The sequence below is a fragment of the Anomaloglossus baeobatrachus genome, chromosome 1, assembly GCF_048569485.1.
Source record: "Anomaloglossus baeobatrachus isolate aAnoBae1 chromosome 1, aAnoBae1.hap1, whole genome shotgun sequence".
Lineage (NCBI taxonomy): Eukaryota > Metazoa > Chordata > Amphibia > Anura > Aromobatidae > Anomaloglossus > Anomaloglossus baeobatrachus.
The window spans coordinates 291859500-291886908 of NC_134353.1; the positions used below are offsets into that span (position 1 = coordinate 291859500).

The 27409-nt window shown below is 44.2% G+C and overlaps 1 protein-coding gene across 1 annotated transcript in view; it reads right to left on the reverse strand.

Moving 5' to 3' along the window:
• The window catches only part of LOC142311983 (alcohol dehydrogenase 1-like), a 145915-nt gene that overhangs the window by 33513 nt on the left and 84993 nt on the right, over nt 1–27409 (reverse strand). The window lies entirely within an intron of this gene.

The following is a 27409-nucleotide window of genomic DNA, read 5'->3' on the forward strand; positions in this document are numbered from 1 at the left end:
AGGACAACATACAAGCTCCTTGCAGATGTTGTCCTTGGTGGGAATTGAACCCAGGACCCCAGCGTTGCAAGGCTGCAGTGCTAACCACTGAGCCACCATGCCGCCCCAGAGTGAAAACAAGCAGGTGGGCAGGTGCACTTAAATGACTGCCACGCCAAGAGTGCACAGAGTGCCAGTACTTGGTTTGAATAGTACTTCTTGTACTTCCATGCACACAGAGTCCCTAATGCGAGCGTCACACGGTACGATCTATCGTGCGATTACATGCGTCACGGGCAATTAGTTGCCCGTGGTGCACAAAGTCGTTAAACCCCCGTCACACGTACTTACCTCCCGGACAACCTCGCTGTGGGCGGCGAACATCCACTTCCTGAAGGGGGAGGGACATTCGGTGTCACAGCGACGTGTCACAGCGACGTCACACAGCGGCCGGCCTTTAGAAGCAGAGGGGCGGAGATGAGCGGGACGTAAACATCCCGCCGACCTCCTTCCTTCCACATTGCCGCCGGGATGTAGGTAAGCGGTGTTCATCGTTCCCAGGGTGTCACACGGAGCGATGTGTGCTACCCCGGGTACGATGAACAATCAGTGCAAAAGTAGAATAAACGATTTTTTAAAAATGTATGACGTGTAAATGATTTGCGATTCATAACCGTTTTGCGATCGTTTACAGACGCTCGTAGGGGTCACACGGGACGACGTCGCAAACTATGCCGGATGTGCGTCACGAAAATCGTGACCCCAACGACATATCGCACGATAGATCGTCTCGTGTGACTCCCGCATAAGGCTTTGAGCCTCAAAATTTAAAGCCCACATAAACAGACTAGCATTCTTACCACATCTGAGCTAAAGTTTCCTTTTTCCAAAACCTGGTATGACTCCTGCTATAGGCATTAGTCTCATATGTGTGGAAACTTCTTGATAATCCCGTTACATATGATTGTGAGGGACAGAAGGATCCGGCATCTCTGATTTCGGACTTCTGATTATTTTGTTTTCTACACACAGACTTTCTAGCGATCCCACTAGCGATCCCAACCTGGCCGGGATCGCTGGAAAGTCTCTGGTGAGCTGTCAAACAGGCAGATCTGGCCAACGACGCAGCAGTGATACGGACCTGCAGAACAACCTAGCTGGTTGTTGGGGACGTTTCAAATCAGCTATTTGAAAGGGAAGTCGCTAACGAAGTCGTTGTAACAGTGTCAAACACACCGATGCATGCTGCGCAGCGGGAAACAAAGGACCAAAAAATGGTCCTGAAAGATTTGTAGCGATCAGCGACCTCATAGCGGGGGCCAGGTCGCTGATGCGTTTCAAACACTGCAATGTTGCTGGGGAGGTCGCTATTACGTCACAAAACCGGTGATGTTACAGCGATATCGCTAGCGATGGTGCAGTGTGTAAAGGGGCCTTAACAGATTGGCCATCATGAGAGATTTCTAGCGGCTCTCTCATAGAGAACAGAAGAACGCTTGGCCACCTGAGCACACCTGAGAATGGTGTAGTGGTACCATCCCTACACTACTCCATCCTCCTCCCAGCAGGGACGCTGACTCACCACCGTCGGCCTGTATTGCCCTGCCTGGCTTCCCCCCGTTGTCCTCCATATGGGCCTCTCCGGCTTCCTCCTTCCGTGTCCTGTGCACGCCGCAAAGGTCCTCCAGGAGTGCGCGCCTAGGGCTGTCCTTCTCTTAAAGTATCAATGCAAGGTCTCCAGAGAAAACCCAGAATACAACATAATATATTAAAATGAATTTTATTGAAGAAAATAACAGAAAATGATAAAACTCATAAAATAGATAAGGGGGCATTGTCCCTAGACCTAGGTGGTCTGGACTGAAATTGGTAATGTAAACCTTTCACGGTCATCGATTCTCCTCTGCATAGATATAGATCTTCAGTTTAATTTTGTTTCTACATCATATATAGCGTGTCCCATATGTGTAGTGTTGTTATTTAATTGTCTAAGGCTATGTGCGCACGTTGCGTAAATACATGCAGTTACGCTGCGCTTTGTAGCGCAGCGTAACTGCATGCGTCCTGCGTCCCCTGCACAGTCTATGGAGATTGTGCAGGGGCCGTGCGCACGTGGCGTTTTAGAGCGCAGCGCTTCGGCTCCTGCCGAAGCGCTGCGTTCTAAGAAGTGACATGTCACTTCTTCCGTGCGCTTTGCCGGCAGCTCCTGCTCTGTCTATGGCAGGAGCTGCAGGCAGAGCGCATGGAATCGGCTTTTTTTTTTTTTCACTACGGACATTTCTATAGCGATTTAAAGCGCACATGTGCTCTTCAGATCGCTGCAGAAATTTCTGCAGTGACTGTACACAACGTGCGCACATAGCCTAAAGCGGGCTTTACACACTGCGATATCGCCCGAGCTTTGTCGTTGGGGTCACGGTTTTGGTGACGCACTTCCGCAATCGTTAGCGATATAGCTTTGTGTAACAGCGTTCAGCGATGTAAAATCGTCGCAAAAGCGTGATTTATCGCTAATCGGCTACACGGGTCCTAATTCCCAAAAATCGTTGTTATTTCTTTGTAACTATCGTTGCTCGTTCCTTTCAACATACTTTTCGTTACGTGTGACACTACTAAAGCGACTTAAAAAATTGTTGCCTCTTGCGTCATCATCGATACGGGCGTGTATGGTGGTTTAAATGTTCAATACGCCTACTTGTTTCCTATTTGCTAACGCATCTGCTCCATGATTGGACCATAATATATGTAATACGCTAACATCCTTTTAGCGTTTATCCATTTGGTGGGTTCATTTCCTAGGTTCATTTCGTAGGTTTTGGACGTGTCCTGCTGCCTCCGTGTCCGGCGTATAGTTTGGCGTCATTCGTCCGTGAGATAAACTTCGCATGTGAGTTTGTTTGGTTTTTTTTCCTTTTTTTTTTTTTTTTTTCAATATTTGTTGTATTTTTTTCCTCTTTTGTTTTGGTTTATGTCTTCCTTTGTATTATAACATTTAAATATGTTAGTATTTTTAATTTGGGTTTATCCTAATTTAGTAAATAGCCTATATTATGACTGTATTTGTGTTTCTTTAATACATTACAGTTATATCTATTATATTAACCATTATTGTATGTTAATCAAGATTGCACGCATCCAAACTTTAAAGTTTAAAAGCCGTCAAACATTACTGTGACCAATAAGAATAAGATTCATATCTGTTAAAGGTTTTTATTGTGAGAACCAAAAAAATGGTTTATTATTTTAAAAAAAAAAAAAAAAAAAAAAAACCTAAAAAATTACTATATTATTCTCTGTTATACAGGCTAAATATGCGTAGTGAGCCTGAAAATGCCGTCATAGCTGCCATGCTTGTAGCCGGAGGAGCCCTTGCACTTGCCGAGGATCATGACATGCGATGCAGAACTAGAAAAAGACGAATTTGGGCACGCAAATGGCTACTAGAGAGACAACGCTATACACACATGCACCTTGTAAGAGACCTACAAGAGCATAACCCACATGACTTTCGAAACTACTTACGCATGTCTGAAAGCTCGTTCTCATACCTTTTAGAGAAAGTCCGCCCTTATATCATGCGCAATAATACCGTAATGCGTCAGGCAGTACCTGTAGACGAGCGTTTGGGGGTGACTCTTCGATTCTTGGCTACAGGACGCAGTTTGACTGACCTACAGTATTCATCAGCAGTGTCACGCTCTCTACTTAGCTCATTAATTCCAGAGACATGTTTGGCAATAGCACATGCTTTACATGACTACATGCATTTGCCAAATAGTCCTAGTGATTGGGAAAAAATTGCAAATACATTCAACCTATTATGGCAATTCCCTAATTGTGGTGGCGCAATTGACGGCAAACACATAAGGATAATGCAGCCACATAATTCTGGCTCATATTATTACAACTACAAGGGCTACCACAGCATTATCCTTATGGCGGTTGTCAACGCCACTTATGATTTTCTGTACATTGATATCGGCATGAATGGGCGAGTTTCGGATGGTGGGGTATTTGAACATACGGAGTTTGCATTACGGCTAAAACAAAATCAACTACAATTACCCACAAACCAAAATACCATTGGAAATTTAAATTTTGTTTTTTTGGCGGACGAGGCCTTTCCATTACAACGTCATTTGTTACGGCCATATCCACTTACAGGCTTGAATGTAGAAAGACGCATTTTTAATTATCGTCTATGCAGAGCTAGAAGAGTTGTCGAGAATGCTTTTGGCATCTTAAGCAGTAGATTTCGTATCTTTTCCATGCCAATCAACTTAAAACTTGAATCCATTGACAATGTTGTGCTTGCATGCTGTTATTTGCATAATTTTCTCAGAAAAAGAGATGGCCTTGAATATGTTCCACCTGGCTTTGTTGATGTAGAAAATCAAAGTAATGGTGTTGTTGAGCTTGGGGCATGGCGTCAGCAAGTTAACCCACTGGATAATCTTTTGCCACAGCCACCCCTGACACGTAGTATGATGGATGCAATGGAAAACAGAACCAATTATTGCAATTTTTTTAATGGCCCAGGGGCTGTGTCATGGCAGCATGTTTCTAATTAATTAATGAGTTTAGGTGATCATTAAACATGAGATTGCATGTTTGAGTTAAAATAATGTAAGTAATATTTTTGAAAATGTTATTATTTTAAAAGAAATTGCCTTAAGGGTGTAAAGAATATGATTTTGAAGGGAAAAATGTTTATTCTGTTATGAAAGTAAATTTTTTATTTTTACTTAATACAACATTGGGAATATGGTTTTTTTTTATTGTCAAAACATTTGTAATCATCACAAAATAATGTATGATTGTAAACCAAATATTTCTTCTGGAAAACATTAATTAAAAAAGGAACAAAAAACAATAAAAAACTAATTAAGCATTACAAGCATTCTGTCAATCATTTATCTCGTATGATAATTTAAATTTAATAATATGTTTGATTTTTACATGACATAAACCATTATGATTTCAAAAATATACGCCACATTTCCTTTACTAAAATATAAATCACATACAAATTTTTTTTCTAAATTAAACAACAAAGTGTTAAAAAAAACAACACATTTGCGCATACAAAAATGAGCACATAAGTCTTATTAATGTACATTACGGCGTAATACAATGTTCAGTTTGTTAACATGTAAATAAAGAAACGTCATGACGTCCAAACGTCTAAAGGACCATGTGACACGCCACACTGTGTACCTGCTGATCTAAAGCGAAACTGAAAGGGAAAATGTCAACCAACAAACGTGCAAAGGTCTGGGGCCAAGGGGAGGTCCAATACTTGGTGAAAAGGATGGATGCACTGGACTATATATGTGCAAAGACATATCAACGTCCTATGGGACATAAAAGAAGTGTTGTTAAAAAAATATGCAGGGGCCTGTACCGTAAATTTCATATCAGACGCACATCAACGCAGGTACTGAAGAAATGGGCTGATTTAAAGTACAGGGATAAGGAGAGAATAGAAGAAATTCGAAGTAACCTGGTAGTGATAGCTGGTAAGATATTTTTTCATCCTTACATAATATATTTTTTTGATTTATAATATCAAAACATTACAGTTGTTGTTTTTAAAATCATTTAAGGTCTGCTGTGATTTTTTATATCAAATAATCACATCATATTTTGTTTTTTTTGGTTTAATGAAATTTGTTTTTATTTAATGTTAACAGATGTAAATTCATTGAATAATGAGTCAAGCCAGCCCACTAACAATAATGAAGAAAGTGTGGTACAGCAGCTGGCTCCAAGCATGGATCCCAACCGTGAAAATAGCCTACCCATTTTAAATGAGGAAGCAGACAGCCTTGATTATGATGTCATTTCACCATCATCAGGACATGCTGATGCTGATGTAATGTCTGAAGAGAATATGGAGGACAATGGTACTGATGTGGTTTGGCAAAGTTAGTACAGTGGTAAATATTTTGCTACATGGATAAAACTCTAACAAAATTAACTTATGTTGAAATTAGGTGGGAAAGGATCAGGTTGGGACATGAGCGCATCATCCGGAGATGAACGTGAAGAACAAGTTGTAAGTAATGGTAAGTTTCATGATTGTACAACATAATGGTCAATGTAAAAATTTTTTTTTTTTTTTTTTATTTTTTTTAAAACCAAACGCTAAAATATTGACCAAATAATGACATTTGTTTTTGATTCTTTTCAGAAATAATAACACTATATGATATTTATGTGTCTGCGAACCGACTAAAAGAAGCCTCTGCGGCGCATGATGCCCTAATCCATAAATATATTAATCAACGTCATAAATAAATGATGTTTGTTTTGTATTTTTCTATGTTTAACATGTATGTAGAAAGGTTTTAAAATGAATAGTTAAACTAAAAAATATTTAAAAAATAATAAAAATTTATACAAGTTCATAAATGAATCTAATTTAAAATAAAAAATTTACAAAATTTTAAAAAAAATGTGCGTAATTGATTCAAACAACACATTATTTCATATGCCAGGTTTATTCTCTAGGGAAATTGGTATAGTTACAAATTTGTTTTTTGTCACAAATATGCACTAAATATCATGCAACAGAAAGCATACAATAATATAAAAAAAAAAAAAAAACTCGAAAAAAAAAAAAAACCATTATAAACTACTTTTTTTTGCGTTTGTTACCCAAACTCATGCGTGACCTACGGCCACGCACACCACCCTTTGGAAGTGGTTGTATTGATGGCTCTGCTGCAGCTTGAGGATTTTCAGGGGCATCAACAGGATCAACAGTATCAACAGGATCAACAGGATCAACAGGATCAACAGGATCAACAGGATCAACAGGATGAGAAACCTCGCCAATGGCAACATAGGATGACTCTTAGTTTTTTAGCTCTTGCCAAACGTAAGACATCCTGGATTAAACATTGGGCAATGTATTTTTTTTCTGGGGTAAGTTCACGCATTTCATCATCCACGAACATAGCAATACCAGAAAGGGGTGGTCTGTTGTGCTGGTCTAGGATGTTTTGTGCCACTCCCATCAGTTTGGTTACAGCTGTAGTAGTGTTTGCAGGGATGGTTTTTTTTTTCCTTTGCCAACTTTGTGTGTATAACACATTGGATGGGCCTGCCTCAACCAAATCAACATTGGTTAATTGGCTAGCAGGAGTTTCCATTAGGTGTTCAGATGAGGATTGTTGACTTGTTGTTGGCTCCTGCAATACAAAAATAACATAAATAAATAAACTTGTCATTTAAAAATATTTTTTAAAAACAAAATTTGAATACTTTTGCATATATTGAAAAGTATACAAATATTCATTTCATCATAATTAAAAACAACACACATTGTTTATGACAAATTATGACAATAATAAAAATTATACCTCAGATATAATCACTTCATTGTTAGCATCTGGGGGAATATCACCACCAATATTGAGGCTACTGGTTGATGGCCTGTGAAGCTCCTGGTCCCTTGTGAAATTCAATAAATCAAAATACCAGAGCGTTGGGACGTAGACATCACCAGTGCCAGCACCAGAACGTTTGGATTCCTCTATTTTGTTCAGTTCTTTCTTATAAACTGTGCGTATTGCCTGTATTTTTCTTTTCACGAGATCCTCGGTACCTTTTTGATTAGGATGGTATTTGTCATATATTACAATCATTTTAAGGTACGCATCCTTTTTAAGTTGCCTATTGCTGTACTCGGGGGATTTTATTTTCCATAAGGGTGTTTGCGTCTGGTACACCTCTATGAATTCACGTAGGAATTCCTCCTTATTAGTACACATCTGGAAAACATTAAATTGGAGGTAAATCAGTACAAACACTGATTTAAAAAATTTTACAAAAAAATAAAAAAAAAAAAATCTAAAAAAAAACACATATTGAGTAAATACTATAACACATACCTTGCAGCAAAGATTCGCAAGTCCAGATGACAGTTTTCAAAATTCACTTGTGCGAGGACAAACGCTAATGGGTAGACAAAAGCTGCAAGAATGAACACGCATCTGCGCACATTTATACTACCAACATCCAATGAAAATCAATAGCGCTGATTAAACAAATGAGTCGAGGCAAGAAGGGGTGTAGCGAGTTTACAATTCTACTACATCAAGATGCACTTTGTGTGGGGAACCAACGCCCATATCGCCATGACAATTTGAAATCCATGCGGTGAGACCGCTACACAACGATGCTAATGTTCCTCATTACATCGGGAAACGAGATAGCTTGGAAGGTGACTATAAAAGAGATTGTGACATGTGACCGTAAGCACACGACTAAAACATGGACACACAGCGATGAACACACATCGCACTAACGAACAGGGCGTGCCGCACATACGACGATATTGCGCCCGATATCGCAGTGTGTAAAGTAGCCTTTAATCTGATTTACACATATTTACTCTGGCTGGTTTCAGGTAAAAACAATAAAATTGATATTGCTGACATATTTGCTACTAGTTTGTACAGAGCAATTTTGCTATATATATATTATACACACACACACACTTTCCGCTGCTGGTACAGACATTACTGTGTTTATGCATGGTACCTTTAGTAGCACAGCTGACTGTGTCCCCCTCTGGCAGTTTTGCACTGTGTGTTCATGCACTGGCACTTTCAGATGTAGATCTAGATGAGCAGGGGGAGTTTATAGTCATCATGATTACATGTAATAAAATGGTTCAGCAATAGTGTTTCATTTTATGATGTAATACATGGCAACTGTTAAAAATTAGTTGTGTTATATTTACATTATTGTTGGTCAACATGAAGTTGCTATTTATTGATTTCTAGTGATTGATAAGGGGGTGGTCTAAGTGTGTATCATGCTCTATTTTTATTTATTTTTTTCATTTTATCACTTTCTGTTATTTTGTTCAATAAAGTTCATTTAAAAAATATTATGTTGTGTTCTTAGTTTCTGGGTTTTCTCTGAAGACCTTGCATTGATTGTCTAAACAACTCCAGACACGTACACAAATCAGGCTCTTTCTCTCGAGCTGTGCCTTCTTTTAAAAGGGCCAGAGCACCATTTCCTGGAAGTACTACTCAGCCTGTCGCTGAGATGCACTAGCTACTTAAGGCACTCTCCCACTAGGGGAGGTGCCTGAGCAACATGGTTAGTCTGTGGTCTGTTCCCTTGCTAGCCTTTTTTCAGGTCCCCTTGTCCACTGTATGTCCCCATGTCAGTGCATTATTATCTTTCCTTGTCACCATGCCCCAGCTGTACCCCAGGTACTGGTATGTCCCTGTTGCGTCAACTGCTACAGTGTTCCAGGTCATACCTGCCTTCACCAGAGACTTTGCCTGTCTATCCTGACCGTGATCGTATGTGCCATGTCTAGAAACTCTGTCTTCCCAGCCTGGCTGTACTGTCAGTCCAGCTTGGCCATACTGTCTGCCCCAGCCACACTGGTCACACCTGATTGTAGTACAGACTGTCTGGCCATTAGACTCTGCCAGTCCTCACATGTGTTTGCCCCTGCCCTGGGGGTCAACTGCCACAGTCCCGGTCACTGCCCTGAGAGTGGCACCTAGGGCCTGCCTTGAGACGGGTGCTTAGTCAAGCCCATTCCTCTAAAGGAAAAGCCCAGGGCCCCCCTGTGTTCCAGAGGGAACACTCCTGCTCACCACCTTATCACCAGCGGCGAGTGTCTCAAATGGGAGAGTTGGGAAAAATAGCTGTTGGATCAATGTTTGACCTTACCATTTTTCAGCTGACAGCTATCTAAACTATATACAGGGTGCAGGAAGGCTTAATACATCTCACAACTAAAAGGCGAATACAATTCAATCCAGTCTAGAAAATCTTTTGTGAGCTAGACACATCTAACTAGAACTAGTATGTGTGATCACAGGGATAATTGCCTAGATGTCTTGGATATTGAAATTGGTGTTACAACCTAAGGAAAGTTATCTCATATGATCACAATCTTCTGGGAAAGATGGTTGGCGCACACAAAGAACCATTATAGTGGATTAGGCTCAAAACTGAACAAAACTTTCTTTATTATCTTAATAGACAACAAAGCAAGTCACATTACAAAATAAATATCTGGGCTGTCTGGTTACTAATTAAATATCAGGTTTTATTCCCTGTGGAGTAGATCATACAATAGCACACTCAGTTTCACTTTATTCGCATCTGTGAAACAAGAACCTTTCTCACCCAAGAGTCTCCCGACATAAGCTAACTGCTTCACGGGCATATATAAAGCTGTTAGCCTAGGTCAGGAGGCCCGATGGTTAACCTACATCTTCCAATATGAGAACGGTCTATGTTTCACAGATGTGTGAATCCAGCCTAGAATTAAGTTTAAGCTATGATCATTCATTTGACAAAAGCAAGGTATAATTGCCGTGATTTAGGGAGATCATGGCCATAACATTTCTGTCTACACTAACTGCATATTATATAGCTCATTGATGAGCTCAACAACCTGCCGTAACCCTCTGTCTGATACAGCGCCACATGACCATCCCTACCCTCACCTACTGTATCCTCACCCATCCCTTGTACACTGTGAGCCCTCGCGGACAGGGACCTCTATCCCCCTGTACCAGTCTGTGCCTTGTATTGTTTATGATTATTGTACTTGTCCCTATTATGTATACCCCTTTCACATGTAAAGCGCCATGGAATAAATGGCGCTATAATAATAATGGGACAGTTTACACAAAGCCCATACTGTAGAAAGAGGGAGTGGCAGGTCCCGCTACCTAGCTGCCTGCCATGTAAAATAAAAAAAAAAAAAATCAGTCATAGAAATAAAGTTTTTACTAAAATCCAGCATTCCTGCACTACTTTTCTAGACCCAGATGTCCTGGGTGAGACATCTCGTCCCTCCAGTATGTGTTCTACTGCAAGCTCAACTAGGGAGCTAAAAACTAGGATAACATTACAATAAAAATTGCAAGATCAACCTTTTTTTTCCCCCAAATCCCCACCCAAACCTCAACCTCCACCCCCCACCCCCCAAAAAAAAAATAAATAAATAAATAAAAAAAAACAAAAAAAAACTTATTTGGTATTGCCTGCTAAGGTCCATTCTTTCCAAATATAGGTTTATTTTATTACTGGAAAATGTCTTTAAAATCAAGAACTGGACATACACAGTAATTTGATAACTGAATTATGCCAAATGGACAGGAACATCGAAGAGATGCTGGCATGAGTCATAAATAGACAGTAGAAGACTTGATACCTGGAATGCTGAACATTAATTAACAGGCTCAACTTGTCGGACATTGTTGTATAGTTGAAGATACATGCACACATAACCCTGTGCTGTTTTGCTTATGTATTCACTGTTCTCTGTGCATGGAATGCATAGCTGTCACTATGTCCCTTGAGGGAAATCATAGCTTCAAGCCTCTCATTAAGACTTTTCATAAGTGCTCATTTATTTTGTTAGAGGGCACACAGGTGCTTGGAATAAATAACTGGCTTCAGGCCTATGATCATTGCGCTCATGTACATGTAAATGACCCTTGAATCTCTAGTCCATTCTTAGACCTTAGAGTGACATCTTCTGGACAGTGTTGATAGCAGCAATGTGTGTGTTTTTGGAGACCTCAGACAGTGACTAGTGATGATCGAGCACTAAAATGTTCGGGTGTTCAGTATTTGAATAGAACTAATCAGAATGTCCAGGTGCTCATCTCAAGTAACTAGTATAATGAAAGTCAATGGGAAACTTGAGCATTTTTATGGCAGACACTTCCAGGAGGTCTGTGAGGCAGTAAAATTGCAGAAATAGATGAAAAACGTGCTCAAATGGAATTGGAACAGCATGCGGACACATCGCTGACAATATTGTTCCCAACAGTGATCTGTGAGTCAGGGTATTATGACACTTTTACGAACTGACAAAAAACCCCCCCCCAAAAAACAACAATCACATACCGAACCGAAGAGAACATGGAATTTATAGAAAAAAAATGCTAGGAAACATTCTTTCCTATATAATGACTTGTACATAATGCAAACTTAAAAAGAGAGAAAAAATGTCCTCCTCTGCCACTTAAGGCTACATGCGCACGCTGCTTCTTTTTCGTGTTCACAAACTGCAGCCAAAACTGCAGCCAAAACTGCACCTTGTCAGAGAGAGCCTGGAAATGTCACAAAAAATGTAGGTGCTTTTTTGGTGCGTTTTTGGCTGAAGTTTTGTCAACAATTGTTTCATGTATTTTTCAGTTCAAACAAGCCCATAAAGCTTGTTGAATTGAAAAAAAAAAAAATTAGAAATAAATAAATAATTAAAAAAAACTGGCGTGCGGTACCCCCCAATTTTAATGCCAGCCAGATAAAGCCATACGGCTGAAGGCTGGTATTCTCAGGATCGGGAGCTCCACGTTATGGGGAGCCCCCCAGCCTAACAATATCAGTCAGCAGCCGCCCAGAATGGCCGCATCCATTATATTCGGCTGTTCTGGGACAGTACCCGGCTCTTCCCGATTTGCCCTGGTGCGTTGGCAAATCGGGGTAATAAGGAGTTATTGGCAGCCCATAGCTGCCAATAAGTCATAGATTAATCATGTCCGGCGTCTCCCCGAGATACCTTCCATGATTAATCTGTAAGTTACAGTAAATAAACACCCACATGAAAAAATCCTTTATTAGAAATAAAAAACACTAACAAATTCCCTCGTTCTCCCATTTAATAAGCCCCAAAAAGCCCTCTATGTCCGGCGTAATCCAGGATGGTCCAGCGTCGCTTCCAGCTTTGCTGCATGGAGGTGACAGGAGCAGCAGCAGACACCGCCGCTCCGGTCAGCTCCACGCAGCAACTGAAGACAGCCGCGCGAACAGCTGAGCTGTCACTGAGGTTACCCGCGGCCACCGCTGAATCCAGCGGTGGCCGCGAGTAACCTCAGTGACAGCTCAGCTGATCTCGCTACTGCGTGGAGCTGACAGGAGCGTGGAGGACGGGACCATCAGCGGCGGCGGTGGCAGCGAGAGGGGTCCATCATCTCCCCTGTGCGTGCACGCTGGGGACAGCGGTACTTCGGGGAACACGTGGAGGACGAGACTATCAGCGGCGGCAGAGAGAGGGAAAAATCAATGTTTTCAGCTACCAATGTCCATCCCCCTCTCGCTGCCGCCGCCGCTGATAGGGGAACACGTGGAGGACGGGACTAAGTACCGCTGTCCCCAGCGTGCACGCACAGGGGAGATGATGTGGAGGACGGGACTATCAGCGGCGGCAGCGAGAGGGGGATGGACATTGACAGCTGAAAACATTGATTTTTCCCTCTCGCTGCCACCGCCGCTGATAGTCCCCATCCTCCACATCATCTCCCCTGGGGACAGCAGTACTTTGGGGAACACGTGGAGGACGGGAGGGGACGGGATGGGACTACTTGCCTGTTACCTCACTTCCTGACAAATCACCTGCATTTTTGGTACCAAAAACGCAGGTAAAAAGGCAGGTAAAATGCACCACTTTTGATTAGCATGCATTTTTCCTGCGTTTTTGATGCCCTCATTGATTTCAATAGGTGACAAATGTTGACAAAAACGCAGGAAGAATGAACATGCTGCATTTTTTTGTCACAAACTTTTAACAAAAAAAACGCTGACAAATAAACTGCAATGTGCGCATGACAAATCTGACTTCTCATAGACTTTGCTGGGAAATCAAATGTCAGAAAGTTCTGCTGACAAAACTGAAGCCAAAAAAGCAGCAAAAAAGCAGCAAAAAAATCAGCGTGCGCATGTAGCCTAAGCGTATATTCACACGGCGTTTTTGCAGTTTCTTTGCTTTCAATGATGAAAAAAGTTGTAAACATGCTGCAAAGACACTGAAAGAATTGACATGTTCCTTCTTTCAAAAATGCGGCACTTTTCCATTTCAGTCACGAGAAAAAAAAAAGGAATTGTGTGAATCAGATTTCTCAATTTTTTTTCCATTTGTAAGGGGTGGACGTCTAGTCTGGTGAAGCCCAAGTGCAAGTCCTATCAAAAATTGAAAGCAGGGATTGCAATACACCCTGGAAAACATAGAACATGGCTTTAGAAAACATTTTTTTACCCATTTGGAAGAAGTGGGACTCCTGACCTAGTAAGGCTAAGTTCACACATCAGTTTTTTTTCCTTCCGGCAGAATCTGGCATTTGTGTCCCGCAACGGATCCGGCAAAATTTGTGAAAAAACGGATGCACCTGATCCGTTTTTTGCCGGATCCGGCATACCGAATCTGGCAAAAGACGGATCAGGTGCATCCGTATTTTCATCCGGCGCATCCGGTTTTCTGTCCGTTTTTTTGCCGGATCCGTTTTTTCCGTGATTTACTTTTTAACCCTAAACCTATACATGTTTGGTGTCTACGAACTCACAATGACCTGAGGCATCACACCCACACATCAGTTTTACCATATAGTGAACACAGTGAATAAAATATCTCAAAAACAATAGTGGTATCGCACTTTTTTGCAATTTTTCTGCATTTGGAATTTTTTTGCCATTTTCCTGTACACTATATGTTAAAACTATGGTTTCATTTAAGTACATATCATTACGCAAAAAATGAGCCCTCACATGACCATATTGACTGAAAAATTAAAAAGTTATGTCTATGGCGGAAAAAAAAGGAAAGCAAAAATAGGCCAGCCGTGAAGGGGATAAATCCCTCAATCCCCCCTTTTATTATATAACACATATGTAAGGTTTAAAAAACCCTTAATTAAAAAAAATAAAGATTTTCCCCATTTGTATACACCATGTTTTTTTAAACAAAGACCCCCAAAGTACCATAGGTGCTTTTCTTTGAGAAAATGACTCACCAAATACAAAGGTTTTGGAAGACTTAATATTTTTGTTTTTAATCTCTTTTTTTTTCTGCAATGGAGGAGCTACATAGCTTTATATAGCTGTGTTGTGCCAGTTTGAGCATGCTCAGTTTAAAAAAACGCATCCGTCCATGTAATCCAGTTTTTGCCGCATCCGCCGTCCATAGACAGCCATTATACATTACGCCGCATCGCGCCGGATGCGGCGGGATGCGATTTTTCTCATGACCAAAAAACCGTCTAGGTCTGTGTTTTTTCCGTCCGCCGGATTAGACAATTACGCCGCATCCGGCAAAAACCAGAGAGAACGCACGGCCATGCAGCACAATCCAGCGCTAATGAAAGTCGATGGGGAAAAAAACGGATGTGGAGACAGCTGTCGCCGCATCCGGTTTTTCAGAAAAGCGCCGGATTGTGCCGCACAGCAAAAACCTGATGCGTGAACATACCCTAAAGCGTATGCGTTATGGGCACAGGTTTCCAAAGATTAGAAGGAGACACTCCAAAACAAGCTGGAACACACAGAGTATGGCCTCCGAAAACAGTTACATTTAGGAATGGGACTTCTTTGCCTAACAACAAGGAGTCCACAAATCAAGGCCACTACTCATGGTACAACTGGCATAACAAAGGCTTAGGGGGGGGCTTTGCACACTATGACATCGCAGGTGCGATGTCGGTGGGGTCAAATCGAAAGTGACGCACATCCGGCGTCGCAGTCGATATCGTAGTGTGCAAACCCTTTTTGATACAATTAACGAGCGCAAAAGCATCGTTATCGTATCATCGGTGTAGGGTCCGATATTTCCATAATGTGCCATAATGCCGGTGCAGCGACCGGTACAATGTAGTTCCTTGTTCCTGCGGCCGCACACCTCACTGTTTATGAAGCCGCAGGAGCGAGGAACATCTCCTACCTGCGTCCCAGCTGCAATGCGGAAGGACTGGGTGGGCGGGATGTCGCTGTGACGCCGCACGACCTGCCCCCTTGGAAAGGAGGCGAGTCGCTGGCCAGACAGACGTCGCAGGGCAGGTAAGTGCACGTGAAGCTGCCATAGCGATAATATTCGCTACGGCAGCTATCACAAGATATCGCTGCTGCGACGGGGGCGGGGACTATCGCGCTCGGCATCGCAGCATCGGCTTGCGATGTCGCAGCGTGCAAAGTACCCCTTACAGTCATCCGACTCAGATTTTGCTCCAGTTAAGGTGGGCGGCAGTGCTTCTATGCCAGTCAGGGTATCAGGCAGGCCCAAGGCTTCAAATAGATTGAAACAGGTTTCCATTTCTTTTTATCTCATTGGAACCTTTTGCCAATGAAAAATCATGAACCATGTTGGGGAAACTACTCCAACCCATCCCAGGGAAAGAACACCACAAGACTTTTGTCCATTTTTCACAACAGGTGCATTCAGGCCTTTTTCCCATTGTATTAATGCATCTTTACTTTTTATTTTTCACACGGAGTCGAGGCAAATCAGTCTTACAGTCACTGCTCCTGCCTTGCTTAAGTTGATTAAGTGGGATTTTTGTGCCATCGGGGGAATAACAACTAATAGGCACATCTGTCTATTAACTTCAAATGCAGACAGGCTGACTGTTCTCAAAATGAACAAGGTCTAGATTGGCCCCAACTTCTCAACCCCACTGGCTGACAGTAGTGTAACATAAAGCCAATTTAAAGGGAACCAATCACCAGCAATTTCGTATATAACCTAAAGCCTGTGCTCTACTGGCACTATCAGGCTGATTATATACATACCTGCAGTGGTCAGCTTGAATGTTTAGGTTTTGAATCCAGGAAAGTAAAGTTTATAAAATTAGCTGCTTGTTGATTGACAGCAGCTGAGGAGCAGATACTATATCTCGTAGTTCTCCCCTCCCCCTGTTAGAATTAGTATAAGTACTATAAAAATGATTCACTTTGATTCTTGCAGGACCTGTGTGAGGTCATACCCATGTGACCTGTTATCCAGCTTTGTTGGCTGAGGCCCCGCCCCTTCTGGTCACATGGGTATGACCTCACACAGGTCCTGCAAGAGACAAAGTGAATAGTTTGTATAAACTTATGCTAATTCTAATAGGGGGAGGGGATAACTATGAATAGGTTATCTGCTCCTCAGCTGCTGTCACTCATCAAGCAGCTATTTTTATAAACTTTACTTTTTTGAATTTCAAAATCTAAACATTCGAGCTTACCACTACAGGTATGTATAGACTCGGCCTGATAGTGGTAGAATAGCACTGGCTTTAGGTTATAGACGAAAATCCTGGTGATTGGTTCCCTTTAAATGCTCTTTTTTCGGGTGTATTCCCATACATGGTTCATGGTTTATTATTTTTCTAGTCCTCCTCCTCCTCCACCATATCCACAGAGTCAGCAATCGTTCATAATTTTTAGAGGACTATCAAAAGCCCCTCACTCAATTTTTAGAAGGCCATCAGGCAGCCCTCACTAAATTTTGAGAGAACCATTAGAGGCAGTTGGGTGTCTAAAGGGAGAAGGGGAAATGGTTTCCCAGAGTACCCACACTCGGCTAGTTCCGAGATTAAAAAGTTAGGTGTTGCCCAGTCTAGCACTTTTTTAAAAAGTGTGTGGAAGATGAAAGAACTAATTTCTTTAGGTGACAAAAAGCACACTGCCACAGAGTGGTTGAAAGGTATAACAGATCACACAGAACTGTGACTCTCACTGCTTAATCAACAACCAGACATGTTCTTGTGTGATAATGGCCATAAGCAGGCTGTAGCATACCTCCCAACTTTTAAAGAAGGGAAAGAGGGACAAAAGGTTGCGGCGCGCAACGCGTGGCGCGGCAATTTTTAGGCCACGCCCCTAACCACACCCATTTTACAAACGGTCACACCCATATCCACTCCCCATCTACACCCATCCAGCAAACTGAAACTGCAGAAGTTGTCAGTGATCGCTGTGAGCCGCCACAGATCAGCAATGTGCAGAACAGGCAGGGAGTTAACTACAGGGTGTGCAGGCGGCTAGGACCCAGGAGGAGAGCTGAACAGGGTGTGCAGGCAGCTAGGACCCAGGAGGAGAGCTGAACAGAGTGTGCAGGCAGCTAGGACCCAGGAGGAGAGCTGAACAGGGTGTGCAGGCAGCTAGGACCCAGGAGGAGAGCTGAACAGGGTGTGCAGGCAGCTAGGACCCAGGAGGAGAGCTGAACAGGGTGTGCAGGCAGCTAGGACCCAGGAGGAGAGCTGAACAGGGTGTGCAGGCAGCTAGGACCCAGGAGGAGAGCTGAACAGGGTGTGCAGGCAGCTAGGACCCAGGAGGAGAGCTGAACAGGGTGTGCAGGCAGCTAGGACCCAGGAGGAGAGCTGAACAGGGTGTGCAGGCAGCTAGGACCCAGGAGGAGAGCTGAACAGGGTGTGCAGGCAGTTAGAACCCAGGAGGAGAGCTGAACAGGGTGTGCAGGCAGCTAGGACCCAGGAGGAGAGCTGAACAGGGTGTGCAGGCAGCTAGGACCCAGGAGGAGAGCTGAACAGGGTGTGCAGGCAGCTAGGACCCAGGAGGAGAGCTGAACAGGGTGTGGAGGCAGCTAGGACCCAGGAGGAGAGCTGAACAGGGTGTGCAGGCAGCTAGGACCCAGGAGCAGAGCTGAACAGGGTGTGCAGGCAGCTAGGACCCAGGAGGAGAGCTGAACAGGGTGTGCAGGCAGCTAGGACCCAGGAGGAGAGCTGAACAGGGTGTGCAGCTAAGGGTATGTCCACACATCAGGTTTTTGCGGTGCGGCACAATCCGGCGCTTTGCGGGAAAAACGCATCTGGGTTTTTTTTGCCGCCGGGTGTGGTTTTTCCTCAGACTTTTATTAGCGCCGGATTGTGCCGCCTGTACTTACGTTTGATCCGGTTTTTGACGGATAAGGCAAAAATCGTCACTCTGGCAGCCACACAGGACGCAGAGAGGAACGTTTTTTGCCAGCGGCAAAAAAAATGCATAGCGCCGGGTGCGGCATGGTGCATAATGAAAGTCTATGCGAGCCGGATACGGTGTCATGCTTCAAACGCTGGAAGCATGTTCCGTATCCGATTTTTACTTCGGAGCATGCCCAGAAGTGATATAAATTCATTGCTTGTCATAAAAATCAATCACTCACTCTCTCTCTCAAACTCTCTCACTGACTGACTCACTGACTCATTCACTCACTCTCACCCACTCACCGATCACCTGCGCGGGTCTGCACGGCTGTCACACTGCTCCGGCGGCTTCTCCTGATTTGAAAATGCCGGCCGCCCATTATTCAATCTCGTATTCACACCGGCGCCTATGATTAGTTGCAGTCAGACACACCCCCACGCTGAGTGACAGCTGTCTCACTGCAACCAATCACAGCCGCCGGTGGGCGGGTCTATATTGTGCAGTAAAATAAATAACTAAAAAGAAAAGCGGTGTGCGGTCCCCCCCCCCAATTTTGATACCAGCCAAGATAAAGCCACACGGCTGAAGGCTGGTATTCGCAGGATGGGGAGCTCTACGTTATGGGGAGCCCCCCAGCCTAAAAATATCAGCCAGCAGCCGCCCGGAATTGCCGCATCCGTTAGATGCGACAGTCCCAGGACTCTACCCAGCTTTTCCCAAATTGCCCTGGTGTGGTGGCAATCGGGGTAATAAGGGGTTAATCATGGCAGGTGTCTATGAGACACCCCCAATGATTAACCTGTAAGTGAAAGTAAATAAACATACAGTTAGGTCCAGAAATATTTGGACAGTGACACAATTTTCGCGAGTTGGGCTCTGCATGCCACCACATTGGATTTGAAATGAAACCTCTACAACAGAATTCAAGTGCAGATTGTAATGTTTAATTTGAAGGTTTGAACAAAAATATCTGATAGAAATTGTAGGAATTGTTCACATTTCTTTACAAACACTCCACATTTTAGGAGGTCAAAAGTAATTGGACAAATAAACCAAACCCAAACAAAATATTTTTATTTTCAATATTTTGTTGCTAATCCTTTGGAGGCAATCACTGCCTTAAGTCTGGAACCCATGGACATCACCAAACGCTGGATTTCCTCCTTCTTAATGCTTTGCCAGGCCTTTACAGCCGCAGCCTTCAGGTCTTGCTTGTTTGTGGGTCTTTCAGTCTTAAGTCTGGATTTGAGCAAGTGAAATGCATGCTCAATTGGGTTAAGATCTGGTGATTGACTTGGCCATTGCAGAATGTTCCACTTTTTTGCACTCATGAACTCCTGGGTAGCTTTGGCTGTATGCTTGGGGTCATTGTCCATCTGTACTATGAAGCGCCGTCCGATCAACTTTGCGGCATTTGGCTGAATCTGGGCTGAAAGTATATCCCGGTACACTTCAGAATTCATCCGGCTACTCTTGTCTGCTGTTATGTCATCAATAAACACAAGTGACCCAGTTCCATTGAAAGCCATGCATGCCCATGCCATCACGTTGCCTCCACCATGTTTTACAGAGGATGTGGTGTACCTTGGATCATGTGCCGTTCCCTTTCTTCTCCAAACTTTTTTCTTCCCATTATTCTGGTACAGGTTGATCTTTGTCTCATCTGTCCATAGAATACTTTTCCAGAACTGAGCTGGCTTCATGAGGTGTTTTTCAGCAAATTTAACTCTGGCCTGTCTATTTTTGGAATTGATGAATGGTTTGCATCTAGAGGTGAACCCTTTGTATTTACTTTCATGGAGTCTTCTCTTTACTGTTGACTTAGAGACAGATACACCTACTTCACTGAGAGTGTTCTGGACTTCAGTTGATGTTGTGAACGGGTTCTTCTTCACCACAGAAAGTATGCGGCGATCATCCACCCCTGTTGTCATCCGTGGACGCCCAGGCCTTTTTGAGTTCCCAAGCTCACCAGTCAATTCCTTTTTTCTCAGAATGTACCCGACTGTTGATTTTGCTACTCCAAGCATGTCTGCTATCTCTCTGATGGATTTTTTCTTTTTTTTCAGCCTCAGGATGTTCTGCTTCACCTCAATTGAGAGTTCCTTAGACCGCATGTTGTCTGGTCACAGCAACAGCTTCCAAATGCAAAACCACACACCTGTAATCAACCCCAGACCTTTTAACTACTTCATTGATTACAGGTTAACGAGGGAGACGCCTTCAGAGTTAATTGCAGCCCTTAGAGTCCCTTGTCCATTTACTTTTGGTCCCTTGAAAAAGAGGAGGCTATGCATTACAGAGCTATGATTCCTAAACCCTTTCTCCGATTTGGATGTGAAAACTCTCGTATTGCAGCTGGGAGTGTGCACTTTCAGCCCATATTATATATATAATTGTATTTCTGAACATGTTTTTGTAAACAGCTAAAATAACAAAACTTGTGTCCCTGTCCAAATATTTCTGGACCTAACTGTACACCCAAAAAATCCTTTATTTGGAATAAAAGACAAAAAAACACCATCTTTCACCATTTTATTAAAATCCCCAAATACCCCTCCAGGTCCGACGTAATCCACAGAGGTCCCGAGACGCTCTCAGCTCTACTACATGAAGCTGACAGGAACGGCAGTATAACACCGCCTCTCTCTATCAGCTCCACGCAGCAACTGAAGGGAGTCGCGCTGTCAGCGGTGACGTCACTGAGGTAATGCCGGGTTGTGTGCGTTGAAGATGCGTGCAGTGTAGTTCCTGCGTGTGCGGTGATGATGCGTGCTGGGTAGTGCCTGCATGTGCGATGATGATGTGTGCTGGGTAGTGCCTGCGTGTGCGGTGATGATGCGTGCTGGGCAGTGCTGGCGTGTGCGGTGATGATGTGTGCGGTAGTGCAGGGGTGTGCGGTGATGATGCGTGCGGTAGTGCAGGGGTGTGCGGTGATGCGTGCTGGGTAGTGCAGAGGTGTGCGGTGATGCGTGCTGGGTAGTGCGGTGATGATGCGTGCTGGGTAGTGCCTGCGTGTGCGGTGATGATGCGTGCTGGGTAGTGCCTGCATGTGCGGTGATGATGCGTGCTGGGTAGTGCCTGCGTGTGCGGTGATGATGCGTGCTGGGTAGTGCCTGCATGTGCGGTGATGATGCGTGCTGGGTAGTGCCTGCGTGTGTGGTGATGATACGTGCTGGGTAGTGCGGTGATTATGCTTGCTGTAGTGCAGGGGTGTGCGGTGATGATGCGTGCTGCGTAGTGCCTGCGTGTGCGGTGATGATGCGTGCTGGGTAGTGCCTGCGTGTGTGGTGATGATGCATGCTGGGTAGTGCGGTGATTATGCTTGCTGTAGTGCAGGGGTGTGCGGTGATGATGCGTGCTGGGTAGTGCCTGCGTGTGCGGTGATGATGCATGCTGGGTAGTGCCTGCGTCTGCGGTGATGACGCGTGCTGGGTAGTGCCTGCATGTGCGGTGATGATGCGTGCTGGGTAGTGCCTGCATGTGCGATGATGATGCGTGCTGGGTAGTGCCGGCGTGTGCGGTGATTATGTGTGCTGGGTAGTGCAGGGGTGTGCGGTGATGATGCATGCTGGGTAGTGCAGGGGTGTGCGGTGATGATGCGTGCGGTAGTGCAGGGGTGTGCGGTGATCATGCGTGCTGGGTAGTGCCTGCGTGTGCAGTGATGATGCGTGCTGGGTAGTGCTGGCGTGTGCGGTGATGATGCGTGCTGGGTAGTGCCGGCGTGTGCGGTGATGATGCGTGCGAGGTAGTGTGTGCGTGTGGGGTCTCTCAGCATAAAAAAAAAACAAAAAAAAAAAACGATCAGTCGCATCTGAGTCGGATCCGTTACATCAGGCACAAACCAGATTGTGCCTGATTGGAAAAAACTGATGTGTGAACAGCAGCTCTGCCAGGCAGGGGATCATGTGGTCGGTAGCTGATAGAAGCATTTGAAATGCTTCTATCTTTGCATATTACCGGCAAGTGCTGTGCACCTGCAGGAGAGGACACAAGTGGTAAGTACACACTGTGTCCTCTCCCCAATGTCCTGATCTACCGTGGTGTGCCTGCAGCATTGAGAAGCAAACACGGTTTGTTTCTCAATGCTGCAGGGCAGGCACACACGATCGATAAGGACACACGAGAGTCAGAGAAACAGCTAGAGGATCTCACGCTCCGGCCGGGGGCGTGGGGGAGGGGAATCAGTGCTGGGGAGAGTCAGTTTTCATACCTTACCAGCAGCACAGACCACAGAGCAGAGACTAGTTTCGGGTAGCACGCTCCGCTCTGTTATGCTCACGTCACATGTTAGGATGGTAGAAGGGAAAAGCAACGAGGCGGGGAGAGAGTGGGTGGGCGGAGCCACAGGATACGGACCTCCCGCCCGGGGCAACAGGACAAACATTGCAAATCGTGATAGTCCCGCTGTATCCGGGACGGTTGGGAGGTATGGGCTGTAGCTCTAAAGCTTGGTAAGCTCACACACAGGCCTGGCCCATGTGTTCAACTTAGTGGTTCAGTGCTTTCTGAAAGCGAACTCAGATTTGCCTGAGCTACTTGTGAAGGTACGATACTTAACTTGCAGTAGCAGCACTTGCAAGTGCCAGCTCATCAACTGGTATGCAACGTGACCACACACTGGAGCACCATATTACACATTAGAAAGGTTTTGTCAGTAGTTGAATGCTAGGTATAACATGACCATCGGTATTCCAATCAGCATCCATACATAAGAAATAAGTGACCATGGATGTCTGACTCTGAGGTTCTACAAAATTTGAGCAATCAACCAAGATGGTGAGTGGAGATGATGCCATAATCAGTGTACCCATCCCACTTCTGTGTCTATTCAAATGCTCACTGCTCACAATTAAAAGAGGAAGCTTTGCATGTCTACCAGGTGGAGATGGAGAAAGTACACAGGGTTCTACATGCTTGCAAGTTCTGGCCCTACCATTTAAGTTACTGGACTCTGAGGCTTTCCTCAAGCTCATGCGGTTGTCAGTCTCCAGCCACCACTATTTTTCCTGGTGTGCTATCCCTTACACTAGAACGGGGCCCCTAACATCATCCATGCCCTGATCAATGTAGTTAGGTTACAGTAGAAGTATACCCATAGAAGAAAATAAAGTAATATAGCCTACCTACCTATATGCCTCTAGTCCAAAATGCAAAAAACAGCGGTATTAACAGGGAATAGAATTGATGTAGGCCTGAAAAGGACTTCTGGTTTTATTTTGCAGCAGCCAGGACTGTAAAGGCCACTTTGCACGCAGAGATAAATCTTTGGCAGATCTGTGGTTGCAGTGAAATCATGGACATATTGTTCCATTTGTACACAGCCACAAGCCTGGCACTGATTGTCCACAATTTCACTGCAACCACAGATCTGCCAAAGATTTATCTCTGTGTGTAAAGTGGCCTTTAGGCTAGAATCCCAACCTACATGCTTCTCTTACACTATCCCTTCTCCAGCAGCTAGCCTTACACTAATTGCAAGTAAGAACAGTATTATTAGAGAATAGAATAGATTTAAATTAGCCCTGAACAGGGCTTTTGGGTTAATGTAGCAGCAGCAAGGTCTGTAAGGTAAGAATCCCAGACTACATGCCTCTAGTACACTATTGTTACTCTAGAAGCTAACTCTGCACAAATTGCAGACTAAGGGGTACTTTGCACACTACGAAATTGCAAGCCGATGCTTGCGATGCTGAGCGCAATAGTCCCCGCCCCCGTCGCAGCAGCGATATCTTGTGATTGCTGCCGTAGCGAACATTATCGCTACGGCAGCTTCACATGCACTCACCTGCCCTGACGTTGCTCTGTCCGGCGAACCGCCTCCTTACTAAGGGGGCGGGTCGTGCGGCGTCACACGGCAGGCGGCCAATAGAAGCGGAGGGGCAGAGATGAGCGGGACGTAAACATCCCGCCCACCTCCGTCCTTCCGCATAGCCGGCGTGAGCCGCGGTGACACAGGTAGGGGATGTTCCTCGCTCCTGTGCCTTCTCACATACCGATGTGTGCTGCCGCAGGAACAAGGAACAACATCGTACCGTCGCTGCAGCTACATTATAGAAAGGTCAGACACTACACCGATGATACGATTACGACGCTTTTGCGCTCGTTAATCGTATCATAAAGGATTTGCACACTAAGATATCGACAGCGATGCCGGATGTGCGTCACTTTCAATTTGACCCCACCAACATCGCACCTGCGATATCGTAGTGTGCAAAGTACCCCTTCGAGTGGTATGATTAGAGAATAAAATGCATTTAAAAGAACCTTAAAAAGGACTGTTGGTTGTATGTAACAGCAGCAATGTCTGTAAGGCTAGAACCCCTGCCTACATGCATCTAATGCACTATCCCTTCTCCAGCAGTTATCCCTAGACTAATAGCAGCTAAGAGCGGTATTATTAGAGAATAGTTTTGTATTAGCCCTCAAAAAAGAACTGTTGGTTTATTGCTATACTAGCAAGTACTGTGACGTTATAAGATACTATCCCTTCTCCAGGAGAAACGCTTTCTACACTTTTTCGGGTACAGTGCACTGAGCATGGTATCACCAGGTCTTATATAGATCTCATGACACTATGCAGCCAGCCAATCACAGTAATGCCAGTAGCCAACGTGGCTGAAAAACAACCGGGAAACATGAAGGGCGGAGATTTGAGCATGGTGCCCAAGTGCAAGGATACTCAATCGAATATCTAGCTTCTCGAGCACCCCGATGTTCATTGGAATACTGAGCAGTGATGAGCACACTCACCCATCGTCAACAGTGACCTAATTGGATGGTATGGTTATGTGGCTGAATTACAACTTGACAACATTCTATGGGCTGAGCAGCTGATATAAAAAGTAGCACTGTCCAGCATCTTCTACTCTCACCTACTTCCTTTTCCTTGTGCTCACGTCCCTTAGTTAGCATTGCAGATGTACAGTATGTACAGTGTATTTTATTCATTATCTGAAAACTTTTCCACATGTTTTCATGTTATACCCACAAACTAAAATGTCGTTTTTGGGAATTTTATTTGATATACCAACACTAGGTAGCAAGTATTTGTGAAGTGTAAAGGAAATGTTACATGGTTTCATAAATATGTAAAAAAAATAAATCTGAAAAATTGTGACGTCCACTTATATTTAGTCCCTGGAGTCTGATACCCTTAAATAAAATCCTGAGTGACCCATTGCCTCCAGAAGTCACCTAATTAGTAAATTGAGTCCACTTGTGCATAAATTATTCTCAGTATAACTGCAGCTGTTCTGTAAAGACCTCATAGGTTTGCTTGAGAATATTAGGGATCATGCCATCATGAAAACCAACAAACACACCAGCATGTCAGGGATAAAGTTGTGGAGATGCGTAAAGTAGTACTATGTTGTAAAAAAGTAGCTCCAATTATTAGTGATGGGCAATCCCCCCGGAGGTCGGAATCGGGGAGACTCGTTCGATCATTTTGTAAAGATCGAGATCGGGATAAAGATAACACGATTTGTGTCCGATCACCGATCTTGGACTTTACAGTTATGGGATGGGGCGGCGGGGGACTGTAAAATAAAGAATACAGTTAATAATAAACTTTGTCATACTTACAGATCCCGCGATGCATCCCTGTCTCCCGCGACTTCTGCTTCCGAATCTGATCATCGCTGTGCCCTCCTGGTAACCATCGCTGACGATAGGACCTTCCGTGACATCATAGCCATGTGACCAGTCACGTGTGAATGTTGTATTATCTCATTGGCTACAGACTGGTCTCATGACTATGACGTCATGCAAGGTCCTGTAGTGTCAGCATGCTTGCCAGTACTCTGTGCTCGCCTGAGCATCTCAGTACTTTTGGTATATTCGGCGAACGCCAAGCAGCGGTGAGATGCTCGGCTTCCCCTCCCTGTATGTTGGCGCTCTTTACAGATTTAGCCTACATGCAGGGATTTGCTGCCACACACTGCAATGCCACAGCCGGCCTTGGGAATCAGGTGATTGGAGATCACCATTGTAATAGTAACCTGCTCGTTGGGTTACTATGACAACGGTGGCAGCAGTGACGTCACCACTTACCAACCCGCAGCCTCTGCTCACTCATTGAGTGATTAGACAGCATGGGGAGCAGAGGCGTTCTTCCTCCCCCAGTGCTTTGTGATATAGCAGAGCTGCAAAGGGTTGAAGAAGACATAAGACCAGGACCGTGGAGGCGTGAGAGGGAGTAATAAAGATGGAGTCCCTAAGTGTGTCTGTGTATTTATTTCTAATAAAGTATTTTTTCTCTGCGTGGGGTCTTTCATTTAACCCTTTATTGGAGATTCTTAATGGCAGGGTCAAATTTGGCCTGACATTAAGAATCTTTGGCTTAATACCAGCTGTAAAAACAAAATTGGTATTAACCCCTTATTACCCAGTGTGCCACCCAGCACCAGGGCCGCTGGAAGAGTTGGTCACAGCGCCAGAAGATGGCATCTCTATGAAAGCGCCATTTTCTGGGGCGGCTGCAGACTGCAATTTGTAGCGGTGGGGAGGCCCAGAAAGCTTGGACCACACTGTACTGCGGATTCCAACCCCCAGCTGCCTAGTTGTACCTGGCTAGACACAAAAATTGGGCGAAGCCCACATCATATTTTTATTTTTTTTTAATTATTTCATGAAATTCAAGAAATAATTAAAAAAAAAAAGGGCTTCCCTATATTTTTTGTTCCCAGCTGGGTACAAATACGCAGCTGGGGGTTTGGGGCAGACCGTTACTGCCTGTTGTACCCTTCTAGCATACAAA